General features: G+C 41.1%; 2 pseudogenes; one reads left to right on the top strand and one right to left on the bottom strand.

Moving 5' to 3' along the window:
* Positions 1–352: 352 nt before the first annotated feature.
* LOC119544599 lies at positions 353–968 on the bottom strand (annotated as a pseudogene).
* An 11,767-nt stretch (positions 969–12,735) lies between these two features.
* On the top strand, positions 12,736–13,211 carry LOC119544600 (annotated as a pseudogene).
* The last annotated feature ends 454 nt before the right edge of the window (positions 13,212–13,665 follow it).

Below are 13,665 nucleotides of genomic sequence, written 5' to 3'. Positions count from 1 at the left end.
TCATCTTTCCACTCTGGCATGAGAAATTTTTATAAATCCTCTTTCAGAGGAAAACTTCCCTATCCAGGCCACTGTCATAAAACTAGATTCTAGAGGATTTCATGCAGGCTCTAAGGGTATTTCTCCTGAAAGCCCTCACTTGTATTTGGATAGAGCATGGTTGGAATTCCTTTGCCTCACCCGCTCCCCCACCAAGATGGAAGAGGGGGTGATGCTATGGACCCCAGCCTGAGATACACAGCAGTGCCAGCTGCCCCCTGCCCACCCTCTCCCACTTTCTCCACTCTGCTGATTGATGCCTGCTCCTTGGAACTTCCTAATCTCAAAACAATTGCCCCCACGTGCTGTAGGCTCAATTCTGGGCCTCTGGGAGCAGGGCAGGGCTGTGGTTCTCTTCTTCCTCCCGAAAGTAGGAGGGCTTTCCCTGTGAGCTGGGCGCCTCCTGGGCCTTCAGTGGGCATGAGGCCACCATATGGCTGATGCTTTGGCAGAAGTGACATTTTTTTCGGCTGGGGTGGCAGCTTGCATTTCTTGGCATGATGGTCTAGACCTCCACAATTGTAGCACCTGTCTCCTTCTGATCTGCGCTTCTGCACGTTCTTCCCCTTTGGCCGTCTCTCACTCCCAATCCAGAACACCCCACCAGGTCCAGTGACACGGATAGATTCCAGGTGCTTGGCAGACTTCTTAAAGGTGAATTCCACTGCCTCACCCTCCTTCAGGCTCCGGAAGCCCTCCATGTGCAGCTTACTCTGATGCACAAAGACGTCCACAGGAGTGTTGAGAGCCACCCCGGCGCGGGCGTTCACCGACAGGAAGCCGAACCCCATGCGCACGTTGAACCACTTACAGATGCCGGCACCGAGCAGCAGCTGCGGCTCCTCTGCCTCCCCCGCCGCGTTCTCCCGCGCCTCCCCCGCCGCCTTGGCGCAGCCACCGGCAAACTGCTGGTTGGACACCGAGCCCATGGTCGTCGCCTGAGCCCGCCGCCCCGGGCCCCTGGTCGGGTGGCTGCTGGCCTCAGAGAAGTCCGGAGGTTGTAATCTATTTTTAAATTATTTGTTTTTGATTCTATTAGAATATACGTTATATGAGAGCAGGGAGTTTGCCAGTCTTGTCTTGCTGGCACAAAATGCTCAGTACGTATTTATTTAGTGAATAAATGAAAGTGTAGTTACCTTGCCACACAATAATTAAATCTGGAATTATGATATAATTAGCAAAATATACTAGCTAAATGTGCTTCAAATGTTTACTTTTGAATGTGAGAGCCACACTTTCCTTATGTTTCATATTTACCCATAATTCCATTTCAAGTGTCGAGCGTTAATAATCAATGGTGATAGTTAAAAAAAACCCACTTATTATCATACCATGTTAGCAGTGATATAGAACACATGGAAAGAGTTTAATAAAAAGTAATCCAAATGATTAGTGAGATAAAATATCAATGTATTAAAAATGGATAGATAATAAATTATATAATCTTGAAAAAACAAGGCTGAAGGGCACCTTGGTAACTATTTTTGCGTATTGGAAAGGTGATTATAAAGAGGTTGCTGACCAACTGTTTTCCATGTCTGCAGAGGAAAAACTAGCAGGAAAGAGCTTAAATTGACCTGACAGTGATAGTGATTAAACATTAGAAAAGTCTCCAGAGTAATATTGTAGAATCTCTGTCCCTGGCGAATTTTAAAGACAAACTATCTGTCTTAGACATTTCAGGCAGAGCCTTGCAGGAAAAGAGAGGTCTGGATTATATGACTGCTTGAGCTAGCTCCTTTCAATTCCAGGAGACTATGCCACGTGTAGAGTATCCCGGGGATCTGGGTGACATCTTTCACTCAGTTGACCAGCCCGACAGATTAGTTGGCATTTCCTATCTGCACCTTGAGAGAGAGTGCGTCTGGTGGGGGTGGGGAGTATAGGGAGCAGAAAGACTAACTTCCTCAAATAATGATATTAATACTGATATTTTTCACCTAAAATTGAGATACTAAGTAGTTTCCATGTGATCAATACAAACTAACTGGAAAAATCCTAAGAATTTCCATATGTTTCAAACACTATGTTTTATTTAGTAAGATTAATTTCTATAGCATTGATGGAAGGATAATGATTTAATGTCCACAATGAAATTCCACAGCTCAGAAAATCAATCCCTATCATTGATATTCATTTACAATATTTATTTACATTGATATTGCAATACTAGCAACAATATAATAATGCTATTTATGGATAATGCATTAAAATTTTTTTTTTTTTTTTTTTATTAAAAAAATAAAATTTTTAATTTTTATCACAGGTTTCACACATCATACCTCTTGAACTTATACTACTTCCACGTATATTTCCTATGAACAAGGATATTCACTTATGTAATCATCTTAAGTGTGGTTATTAAGGTCAAGAAATTTAACATTGGTATAAAACTTCCATTCTATATACCAATTGTTTTCTTATATCCCAATAATGTCTTTTTTTTTTTTTTTTTTAATCATCATTTTATTGAGATATATTCACATACCACGCAGTCATACAAAACAAATTGTACTTTCGATTGTTTACAGTACCATTACATAGTTGTACATTCATCACCTAAATCAATCCCTGACACCTTCATTAGCACACACACAAAAATAACAAGAATAATAATTAGAGTGAAAAAGAGCAATTGAAGTAAAAAAGAACACTGGGTACCTTTGTCTGTTTGTTTCCTTCCCCTACTTTTCTACACATCCATCCATAAACTAGACAAAGTGGTGTTTGGTCCTTATGGCTTTCCCAATCCCATTGTCACCCCTCATAAGCTACATTTTTATACAACTGTCTTCGAGATTCATGGGTTCTGGGTTGTAGTTTGATAGTTTCAGGTATCCACCACCAGCTACCCCAATTCTTTAGAACCTAAAAAGGGTTGTCTAAAGTGTGCATAAGAGTGCCCACCAGAGTGACCTCTCGGCTCCTTTTGGAATCTCTCTGCCACTGAAGCTTATTTCATTTCCTTTCACATCCCCCTTTTGGTCAAGAAGATGTTCTCCGTCCCACGGTGCCAGGTCTACATTCCTCCCTGGGAGTCATATTCCACGTTGCCAGGGAGATTCACTTCCCTGGGTGTCTGATCCCACGTAGGGGGGAGGGCAGTGATTTCACCTTTCAAGTTGGCTTAGCCAGAGAGAGAGGGCCACATCTGAGCAACAAAGAGGCATTCAGGAGGAGACTCTTAGGCACAAATACAGGGAGGCCTAGCCTCTCCTTTGCAGCAACCGTCTTCCCAAGGGTAAAACTTATGGTAGAGGGCTCAACCCATCAAACCACCAGTCCCCTATGTCTGTGGTCATGTTAGCAACCATGGAGGTGGTGTAGGCGAATACCCCTGCATTCTCCACAGGCTCCTCAAGGGGGCACTACATCTTTTTTTTTTTTTTTTTCCCTTGTTTGTCTTTTTTCTTTTTTTTTTTTTTTTTTTTTTTTTAACTTTCCCTTCTTTTTTCAAATCACCTGTATGAAAAAAAAAGTTAAAAAGAAAACAAACATACAATAAAAGAGCATTTCAAAGAGACCATAGCAAGGGAGTAAGAAAAAGACAACTAACCTAAGATAACTGCTTAACTTCCAACATGTTCCTACTTTACCCCAAGAAAGTTACATAATATAGCAACATTTCAGTGAACTTGTTCCTACTACAACCATCAGAAATTAACAGACCATAGTCATTTCTGGGCATCCCCAGAACGTTAAATAGCTTATCTGTTCTTCCTGGATTATTGTTCCCCCTTCCTTAATTGCTCTCTACTGCTAGTTCCCCTACATTCTACATTATAAACCATTTGTTTTACATTTTTCAAAGTTCACATTAGTGGTAGCTTATAATATTTCTCTTTTTGTGCCTGGCTTATTTCGCTCAGCATTATGTCTTCAAGGTTCATCCATGTTGTCATATGTTTCACCAGATCGTTCCTTCTTACTGCCGCGTAGTATTCCATCGTGTGTATATACCACATTTTATTTATCCACTCATCTGTTGAAGGACATTTGGGTTGTTTCCATCTCTTGGCAATTGTGAATAATGCTGCTATGAACATTGGCGTGCAGATATCTGTTCGTGTCACTGCTTTCCGATCTTCCGGGTATATACCGAGGAGTGCAATCGCTGGATCGAATGGTAGCTCTATATCTAGTTTTCTAAGGAACTGCCAGACTGACTTCCAGAGTGGCTGAACCATTATACAGTCCCACCAACAATGAATAAGAGTTCCAATTTCTCCACATCCCCTCCAGCATTTGTAGTTTCCTGTTTGTTTAATGGCAGCCATTCTAACCGGTGTTAGATGGTATCTCATTGTGGTCTTAATTTGCATCTCTCTAATAGCTAGTGAAGCTGAACATTTTTTCATGTGTTTCTTGGTCATTTGTATTTCCTCTTCAGAGAACTGTCTTTTCATATCTTTTGCCCATTTTATAATTGGGCTGTCTGTACTATTGTCATTGAGTTGTAGGATTTCTTTGTATATGCAAGATATCAGTCTTTTGTCAGATACATGGTTTCCAAAAATTTTTTCCCATTGAGTTGGCTGCCTCTTTACCTTTTTGAGAAATTCCTTTGAGGTGCAGAAACTTCTAAGCTTGAGGAGTTCCCATTTATCTATTTTCTCTTTTGTTGCTTGTGCTTTGGGTGTAAAGTCTAGGAAGTGGCCTCCTAATACAAGGTCTTGAAGATGTTTTCCTACATTATCTTCTAGGAGTTTTATGGTACTTTCTTTTATATTGAGATCTTTGGTCCATTTTGAGTTAATTTTTGTGTAGGGGGTGAGGTAGGGGTCCTCTTTCATTCTTTTGGATATGGATATCCAACTCTCCCAGCCCCATTTGTTGAAAAGACCATTATGGCTCAGTTCGGTGACTTTGGGGGGCCTTATCAAAGATCAGTCGGCCATAGATCTGAGGGTCTATCTCTGAATTCTCAATTCGATTCCATTGATCTATATGTCTATCTTTGTGCCAGTACCATGCTGTCTTGGCAACTGTGGCTTTATAATAAGCTTCAAAGTCAGGGAGTGTAAGTCCTCCCACTTCGTTTTTCTTTTTTAGAGTGTCTTTAGCAATTCGAGGCATCTTCCCTTTCCAAATAAATTTGATAACTAGCTTTTCCAAGTCTGCAAAGTAGGTTGTTGGAATTTTGATTGGGATTGCATTGAATCTGTAGATGAGTTTGGGTAGAATTGACATCTTAATGACATTTAGCCTTCCTATCCATGAACATGGAATATTTTTCCATCTTTTAAGGTCCCCTTCTATTTCTTTTAGTAGAGTTATGTAGTTTTCTTTGTATAGGTCTTTTACATCTTTGGTTAAGTTGATTCCTAGGTACTTGATTTTTTTAGTTGCTATTGAAAATGGTATCTTTTTCTTGAGTGTCTCTTCAGTTTGTTCATTTCTAGCATATAGAAACATTACTGACTTATGTGCATTAATCTTGTATCCCGCTACTTTGCTAAATTTGTTTATTAGCTCTAGTAGGTGTATCGTTGATTTCTCAGGGTTTTCTAGATATAAGATCATATCATCTGCAAACAATGACAGTTTTACTTCTTCTTTTCCAATTTGGATGCCTTTTATTTCTTTGTCTTGCCGGATTGCCCTGGCTAGCACTTCCAGCACAATGTTGAATAACAGTGGTGACAGCGGGCATCCTTGTCTTGTTCCTGATCTTAGAGGGAAGGCTTTCAGTCTCTCACCATTGAGTACTATGCTGGCTGTGGGTTTTTCATATATGCTCTTTATCATGTTGAGGAAGTTTCCTTCAATTCCTACCTTTTGAAGTGTTTTTATCAAAAAGGGATGTTGGATTTTGTCAAATGCTTTTTCAGCATCTATTGAGATGATCAATTGATTTTTCCCTTTCGAGTTTTTAATGTGTTGTAATACATTGATTGTTTTTCTGATGTTGAACCATCCTTGCATGCCTGGAATGAACCCCACTTGGTCATGGTGTATGATTTTTTTAATGTGTCTTTGGATTCGATTTGCAAGTATTTTGTTGAGGATTTTTGCATCTATATTCATTAGGGAGATTGGCCGGTAGTTTTCCTTTTTTGTAGCATCTTTGCCTGGTTTTGGTATTAGATTGATGTTAGCTTCATAAAATGAGTTAGGTAGTGTTCCATTTTTTTCAATGTTTTGAAAGAGTTTGAGTAAGATTGGTGTCAGTTCTTTCTGGAAAGTTTGGTAGAATTCCCCTGTGAAGCCATCTGGCCCTGGGCATTTATTTGTGGGAAGATTTTTGATGACTGATTGGATCTCTTTGCTTGTGATGGGTTGGTTGAGGTCTTCTATTTCTTCTCTGGTCAGTCTAGGTTGTTCATATGTTTCCAGGAAATTGTCCATTTCTTCTACATTATGCAGTTTGTTGCCATACAGTTGTTCATAATATCCTCTTATAATTTTTTTAATTTCTTCAGGATCTGCAGTTATGTCACCTTTTTCATTCATTATTTTGTTTATATGGGTCTTCTCTCTTTTTGATTTTGTCAGTCTAGCTAGGGGCTTGTCAATCTTGTTGATCTTCTCAAAGAACCAACTTTTGGTGATATTTATCCTTTCTATTGTTTTTTTGTTCTCTATGTCATTTATTTCTGCTTTAATCCTTGTTATTTCTTTTCTTCTACTTGGTTTAGGATTGGTTTGCTGTTCATTTTCTAGCTTCTTCAGTTGATCCATTAGTTCTCTGATTTTGGCTCTTTCTTCCTTTTTAATATATGCGTTTAGTGCTATAAATTTCCCCCTTAGCACTGCTTTTGCTGCATCCCATAGGTTTTGGTATGTTGTGTTCTCATTTTCATTTGTCTCTATATATTTAGCAATTTCTCTTGCTATTTCTTCTTTAACCCACTGATTGTTTAGGAGTGTGTTGTTTAACCTCCAGGTATTTGTGAATTTTCTAAGTCTCTGATGGTTATTGACTTCTAATTGTATTCCATTGTGGTCAGAGAATGTGCTTTGAATAATTTCAATCTTTTTAAATTTATTGAGGCTTGTTTTATGTCCCAGCATATGATCTATTCTGGAGAAAGTTCCGTGAGCACTAGAAAAGTATGTGTATCCTGGTGATTTGGGATGTAATGTCCTGTAGATGTCTGTTAAATCTAATTCATTTATCAGATTGTTTAGGTTTTCAATTTCCTTATTGGTCTTCTGTCTGGTTGATCTATCTATAGGAGAGAGTGATGTGTTGAAGTCTCCCACAATTATTGTGGAAACATCAATTGCTTCCTTTAGTTTTGCCAATGTTTCTCTCATGTATTTTGTGGCACCTTGATTGGGTGCATAGACATTTACGATTGTTATTTCTTCTTGCTGAATTGCCCCTTTTATTAGTATGTAGTGGCCTTCTTTGTCTCTCAAAACATCCCTGCATTTGAAGTCTATTTTATCTGAGATTAATATTGCTACACCTGCTTTCTTTTGGCTGTAGCTTGCATGAAATATTTTTTTCCATCCTTTCACTTTCAATTTCTTTGTGTCCCTGTGTCTAAGATGAGTCTCTTGTATGCAACATATTGATGGTTCATTTTTTTTGATCCATTCTGCGAATCTATATCTTTTAATTGGGGAGTTTAATCCATTTACATTCAACGTTAAAACCGTGAAGGCATTTCTTGAATCGGCCATCTTATCCTTTGGATTATGTTTGCCATATTTTTCCCTCTCTCTATTAATATCCTTTATTGTACCCATACCGAATCTCTTTAGTACTGAACCTTTCTCCAAGTCTCTCTGTCCTGTCTTTGTTTCTCTGTCTGTAGGGCTCCCTTTAGTATCTCCAGTAGGGCAGGTCTCTTGTTAGCAAATTCTCTCAGCATTTCTTTGTCTGTGAAAAATTTAAGCTCTCCCTCAAATTTGAAGGAGAGCTTTGCTGGATAAAGTATTCTTGGCTGGAAATTCCTCTCTCTCAGAATTTTAAATATATCGTGCCATTGCCTTCTCGCCTCCATGGTGTCTGCTGAGTAGTCACTACTTAGTCTTATGCTGTTTCCTTTGTATGTGGTGAATTGCTTTTCTCTTGCTGCTTTCAGAACTTGCTCCTTCTCTTCTATGTTTGACAGTGTGATCAGTATATGTCTCGGAGTGGGTTTTTTTGGATTTATTCTATTTGGAGTTCGCTGAGCATTTATGATTTGTGTATTTATGTTGTTTAGAAGATTTGGGAAGTTTTCCCCAACAATTTCTTTGAATACTCTTCCTAGACCTTTACCCTTTTCTTCCCCTTCTGGGACACCAATGAGTCTTATATTCGGACGCTTCATATTATCTATCATATCCCTGAGGTCCATTTCGAGTTTTTCAATTTTTTTCCCCATTCTTTCTTTTATGCTTTCATTTTCCATTCTGTCATCTTCCAGGTCACTGATTCGTTGTTCAACTTCCTCTAGTCTTGTACTATGAGTGTCCAGAATCTTTTTAATTTGGTCAACAGTTTCTTTAATTTCCATAAGATCATCCATTTTTTTATTTAGTCTTGCAATGTCTTCTTTATGCTCTTCTAGGGTCTTCTTGATTTCCTTCATATCCCGTACTAGGGTCTCATTGTTCATCTTTAGTTCTTTGAGTAGCTGCTCTAGGTGTGTCTCTTCTGGTCTTTTGATTTGGGTGCTTGGGCTTGGGTTATCCATATCGTCTGGTTTTTTCATATGCTTTATAATTTTCTGTTGTTTTTGGCCTCGTGGCATTTGCTGTCCTTGATAGGGTTCTTTTAGGGTTTGTAGACCAGTTGAAGTCCTTATCTCTAATTTATCAGATCTACAGCTTCGTGGAGTACACTTTCTCTAACTAACCAGCAGGTGGCGTCCACGAGCCACCTGTTCTCCACAAGCCAGATCTCCCCTGCTTAGCCTTTTTGGTGAGTGGGGGAGTGAGTCTTGTGGGGCCCAATTGGTGTACCAAGCTTGCGTGTGTAGTTGGTGTTGCCTGCCCTGTATGTGGGGCGTGTTTCTGGGCAGTCGTGGAGGGGGGGTGGCCCTAACAATCAAATCTCCCTGATGATCCTAGAGTTTTAAAGCTGCTGCAATAGTCTAATCCTTCAGTTCAGTCCTGCCACAGTTTGTCTCTGCCACTGACCCACAAGTCTTTGGTATTGGCGTATGGCTCCTGAGACTTGCAAGTGGGCCCCTCTTCCAGGCTGTGCACCCCGGGTCCTCTGTTGAGGGATGACTGTGCTATGTCACAGGTGAGTGCCGTCCCCCCAGGGCAGTTCTGGGCTGCTGGGCTGTGTTGGGAGGCTCCCAGTCTGCTCAAATGATGGCTGAATGGGGCTCTGTTAATTCACACTGCTCCCCCTTCCCAGCTCTGGGACATTCAGCTGAGGTTGCAGGGAAGGCTAATGTCCACGCCCAGTTTTGTGGTGTGTGCCTGTTATTTGACGCACTTCCGTCACACTGGGTTGTCTGGGGCAGCTCTGGGCTATGGGGCTGGCGATGGGCAGGAGTGTTTCCTGTCCACCAGGATGGTGGCTGTGAGCGGACACCCCCCTTTTCTTGGGAAGTTGTGTTGTTTAGTGAATTTTCTCAGCCACTGGATTATTGCCTTTTGTCTCAGAGCTCTCTTATTTCTGCTCTTGACTTGACGTGCCCAAATTTCAATTCTTTGAAGCTTTCTGTATTGAGCTTCTTAGAGTAATTGTTTTAGAAAAAGCAAAAAGGATTTAAAAAAAAAAAAAAAAAAACGGCCCTCCTCAGAGATCTAATGGGTTATTGAAATGCTAATAGACAAAGCAACCAGGGCCATTAAGGAAAGGTGCCCTGGGCAGAGAGATCAGCCTTGCTTCGGGATTTGCATATGCGCCTCAAGGCCTGATCTCCGCCCTTCCCCTTTCTGTGTTCACCAGAACTCCAAAAATCCTCTGCTTTTACTTTGGAGCTTCTCGTGTTGTTTTCCTTCTATGCCCGTCTCCTCTCTGCTGGGCTGGCTGCTCTCAGAGTCTCTGGTGTCTGGCCTCAGTCTATCTATGGTTGGAGTTTGAATCAGTAGAATGAGTTTCCGATGAGAGCAGCCACTGCAATTCTCCCTTCTCCTTCCTGGAGCTGACAGCCCCTCCTCCCCCGGGACTGAGCCTGGCAGGGAGGGGCGCGGGTCCCCTGGCCGCAAAAACTTACAGATTTCGGTGATCTCAGCAGTTCCACGTTTTCATGAGTGTTGTATGAAGTATGCCCAAAGACAGATTGCTCTGTGGTGTCCAGTCCACGCAGTTCCTGGCTTTTTACCTACTTTCCTGGAGGAGTAACTAAAACATACAGCTCACCAGTCTGCCATCTTGCCCCGCCTCCTTTTCTGCCTCTAGTTTTAATTGAGCTATCAAGGTCTATTGAAAAGGAAAAAAAAAAATGATAGGAGGTAGCAGAGCAAAGCTAGCTAGGTGCAAGAGATTCCAGCAGAGCTAGTTGGGTACAAGATATTCCAAAGACCTAATCCTGAGACTGAATTCCCTCAGGAATTGCTATTTAGGAGGAGTTTGGCCTGGCAAGTGGAGGGAGAGAAGTACTGAATCATTAACTCTTTTAATCCTCCCAACAACATTTTATGGTATTTTTCAAATGAGGAAACTGAAAAGTTGCAGTGTTTAGTGTTACCTGCTGCCTCCTTTATATCAAGAGGTAAAAGTTTGTCAGCAAATAGAGAAGGACATTACAAGGAGAGGTATCAACATATACGCTATATGAATGGACTACTGGTTAGAGTGTCACTCCAAATATTGAGGACCAGGCCCTGTGTTCAGTGCTAAGGATACAAAGATAAATAAAACAGCTGCCCTAAAGTAGCTGACATTAGTGACAGAAACCTACAAGAAAACAAAAACCAAGAAAACACTGCAGGGTAAATAAGTGCTATAATAGAGGCAAATGTTCAGGGTACTGGAGAATAAGGCAGAAAAGCTTGGGGGATGTGCTTTAGTACTAATCCTAAAATTGTTATTGGATACGGTCTAAATAAGTGATATCTAAAGAACACAAGAGAAGGTGAGAAAAGAAACTTTTCTGGCCAATGAAGTTCCAAAAGTTCTAATCTCCATGTATTAAACAAATAAGTGAGTCACGTTTATTTGGAAAAATATATGAAAACTGCAAGAGGTAGGTGCTATGAGAGCTTATAGTAGGGTCATTCATTGATCTGGTCAGAAAGGCTTCCTTGTAAAAGTTATACTCAGATGGAATCCAAAGGATGAGAAACTGAAGACGAAAGGAAAACAGAGGGAATATCATGAGTAAAAGACCTTTAGTCAAGAGGGAGCATTGCAAGCGTGAGCACCTAAAATGAGGCAATTGTGGCTGGAGCGTAGATTTAAGGGAGAGAGTACTACAGAATGAAGCTGGAGACCAGACTAAGCAGGGCCTCACTGGCCATTTTAAGAACTTTAATCTTCATTCTGAGTACAATGGGATAGTATGGGAGTCTGACATGATCAGACCTATGTTTTGAAAAGATCCTTCCGGCTGCAGAGTAGAAAACACAAGCAGTGCCAGCTTTGGGCCAATTAGGAGCTATGCCTTAAGGTTAGTGTTAGTAGTAGTTTAAGTGGTAGGGGTGGGAACAAATGGAGATGGAGACAAATGGAAAAAGTGGAACAATTTAGGAAGTTAAATGGAGAGGTCTTGATGATGGATTTTTAGCTGGTGCAGTGGATGGGGATTGAAGGAGAGAAAATATAATTGGGATTTCTGGCATGCTCAGTGGGTGGATAACAGTGGTGCTATCCCTGAGATGATGGGGAGCAGTAGAGAAGAGTCAGGTTTGGGGAAAGATGGTGATTTCAATTTGAACATGTTCAGCTTAAGATGCTTGTGTGACTTCAAGGGGAGATGTCATATGAACAGTCAAATCTATGGATCTGCAACACTGAGAAATCTGGGCTGGAGAAAAAACATTTTATAGTTTATAATCTGTCCTTTTCTGAAATGTACTCATTTTCTCAAAATACAAATATATTTTTTATTATAAATGGGTTTTTTGGGGGGTGGGGGCCTCACATTTCAGAAGAACAGAAAAATAGGAAGTACAAGTCCCTAGAACAGTTTCCCAGACCTCCCTGAGAATCACCTGGGGCCCTTGTTAAAAATCTACATTCTGGCCCTTCCCCTGGAGATTCTGACTCCACAGGTCTGTGATTCTTAGAGAATTTCATTGGGCAGACTACAATGCCAGAAGCTACCTGCATGGGAGTCACCCAAGATGCTTATTAAAATACAGAATCTTGGGCCCTGCAGACTAAAATCTCAAAGAATAAAAGAGATGGGAGGATTGGAAAGAAAAAGATGGCATAGTGCCAGGTGGTCCAAGACTTCACCCTCCCTCTTTGACAGAGGTGTCTTAGGCACTCCACCACACAATTCTAGACAAAGTGGGAGTCCTTGGCATATGCAGACAGCGGGCAGCCCCCGCACACAGCAGTGATAACAGTCTTCCTGGCTCCCAGCCCAGGCCTCCTGTCCTGTTCACTGAAATGGCACTCAGCTTACTCAGATGTCTAAGTAATGTGGTACTTGAAGCTACTATCAGCTGCCTCCTGAGGGAGGGTTTGGTAGACAAGATAGATACTTAGGATGAGACGGGCAACAAATAGGGAAAACTCACAGCACTGAAAGCAAGAGCAGCTTTCGCCTTTCACCTGGGAGGAGGCCAAGGTGCAACTTTCCTCGGTTGCCCAGCATCCAGATTCATCCCACACCAGCTGCCTCCGCCATGCCACTCAACTTCGACCCCAAAGAGATCAACATTGTATATTTGAAGTGCACTGGTGGGAAAGTTGGTGCCATGTCTGCCCTGGCCCCCAAGATCAGCCCCCTGGGTGTGTCTCCAAAAAAGGTTGGTGATCACATCACAGAGGCAACTGGTGACTGGAAGGTTCTAAGAATTACGGTGAAACTGACCAATCAGAACAGACAGACCTCTCCCTGGTCATCAAAACCCTTAAGGGAACCCCCGGAGACAGAAAGAAGCAGAAACACATAAAACACAGTGGAAATATCACTTTTTATGAGATTGTCAACATTACCCAACAAATGGAACACAGGTAGGTCCTTCTCCAGAGCACTCTCTGGAGCCATTAAAGAGATTCTGAGGACTTGCCCACTCTGTGGGCTGCAATATTGATGGCTACCACCATTGTGACATCATAGATGACCAACAGTGGTGCAGGGGAATGCCCAGCTAATTAAGAACTACACAGGAAAATACTTCAACAGAGGATCATTTTTCAGAAAAAAAAAAAAAAAGCCAAGAGCATGGGGTGCAGTAGAACAAGCAGTAAGGCTCCTCAGCCTCATTTGCTCATTTCATATTTAGACTCACCCATCACACTCTCCTGAAGTAAATGTGTGCTAAATGTGGTCTCCATGTTCCAGTAAAAATTGAGAAAATACAGTCTAGAACACTGTGAAATGACTCTGAAAATATCCAATATATTTCAATATTGTCATTCATCAAGTCTTAACATCAAAATTTTTTGTTATCATAAATTGTACATAAGTTCCAGAGATCATTTGCATCTGTGAGGCATGAGTTAAAATTAGAACACAAGGTATCCTAGCATGTAGACTTGTTTCAAAACTCCATAGGATGCTCATTTAGTTACCAAAAAAGAGTAACATTGCCTTCTTACAATTAAAAACA

Source organism: Choloepus didactylus, chromosome 9 (genome assembly GCF_015220235.1).
Source record: "Choloepus didactylus isolate mChoDid1 chromosome 9, mChoDid1.pri, whole genome shotgun sequence".
Lineage (NCBI taxonomy): Eukaryota > Metazoa > Chordata > Mammalia > Pilosa > Megalonychidae > Choloepus > Choloepus didactylus.
The sequence above is the reverse complement of the archived record's forward strand: the minus strand, read 5'-3'. Positions and strand labels throughout refer to the sequence as shown.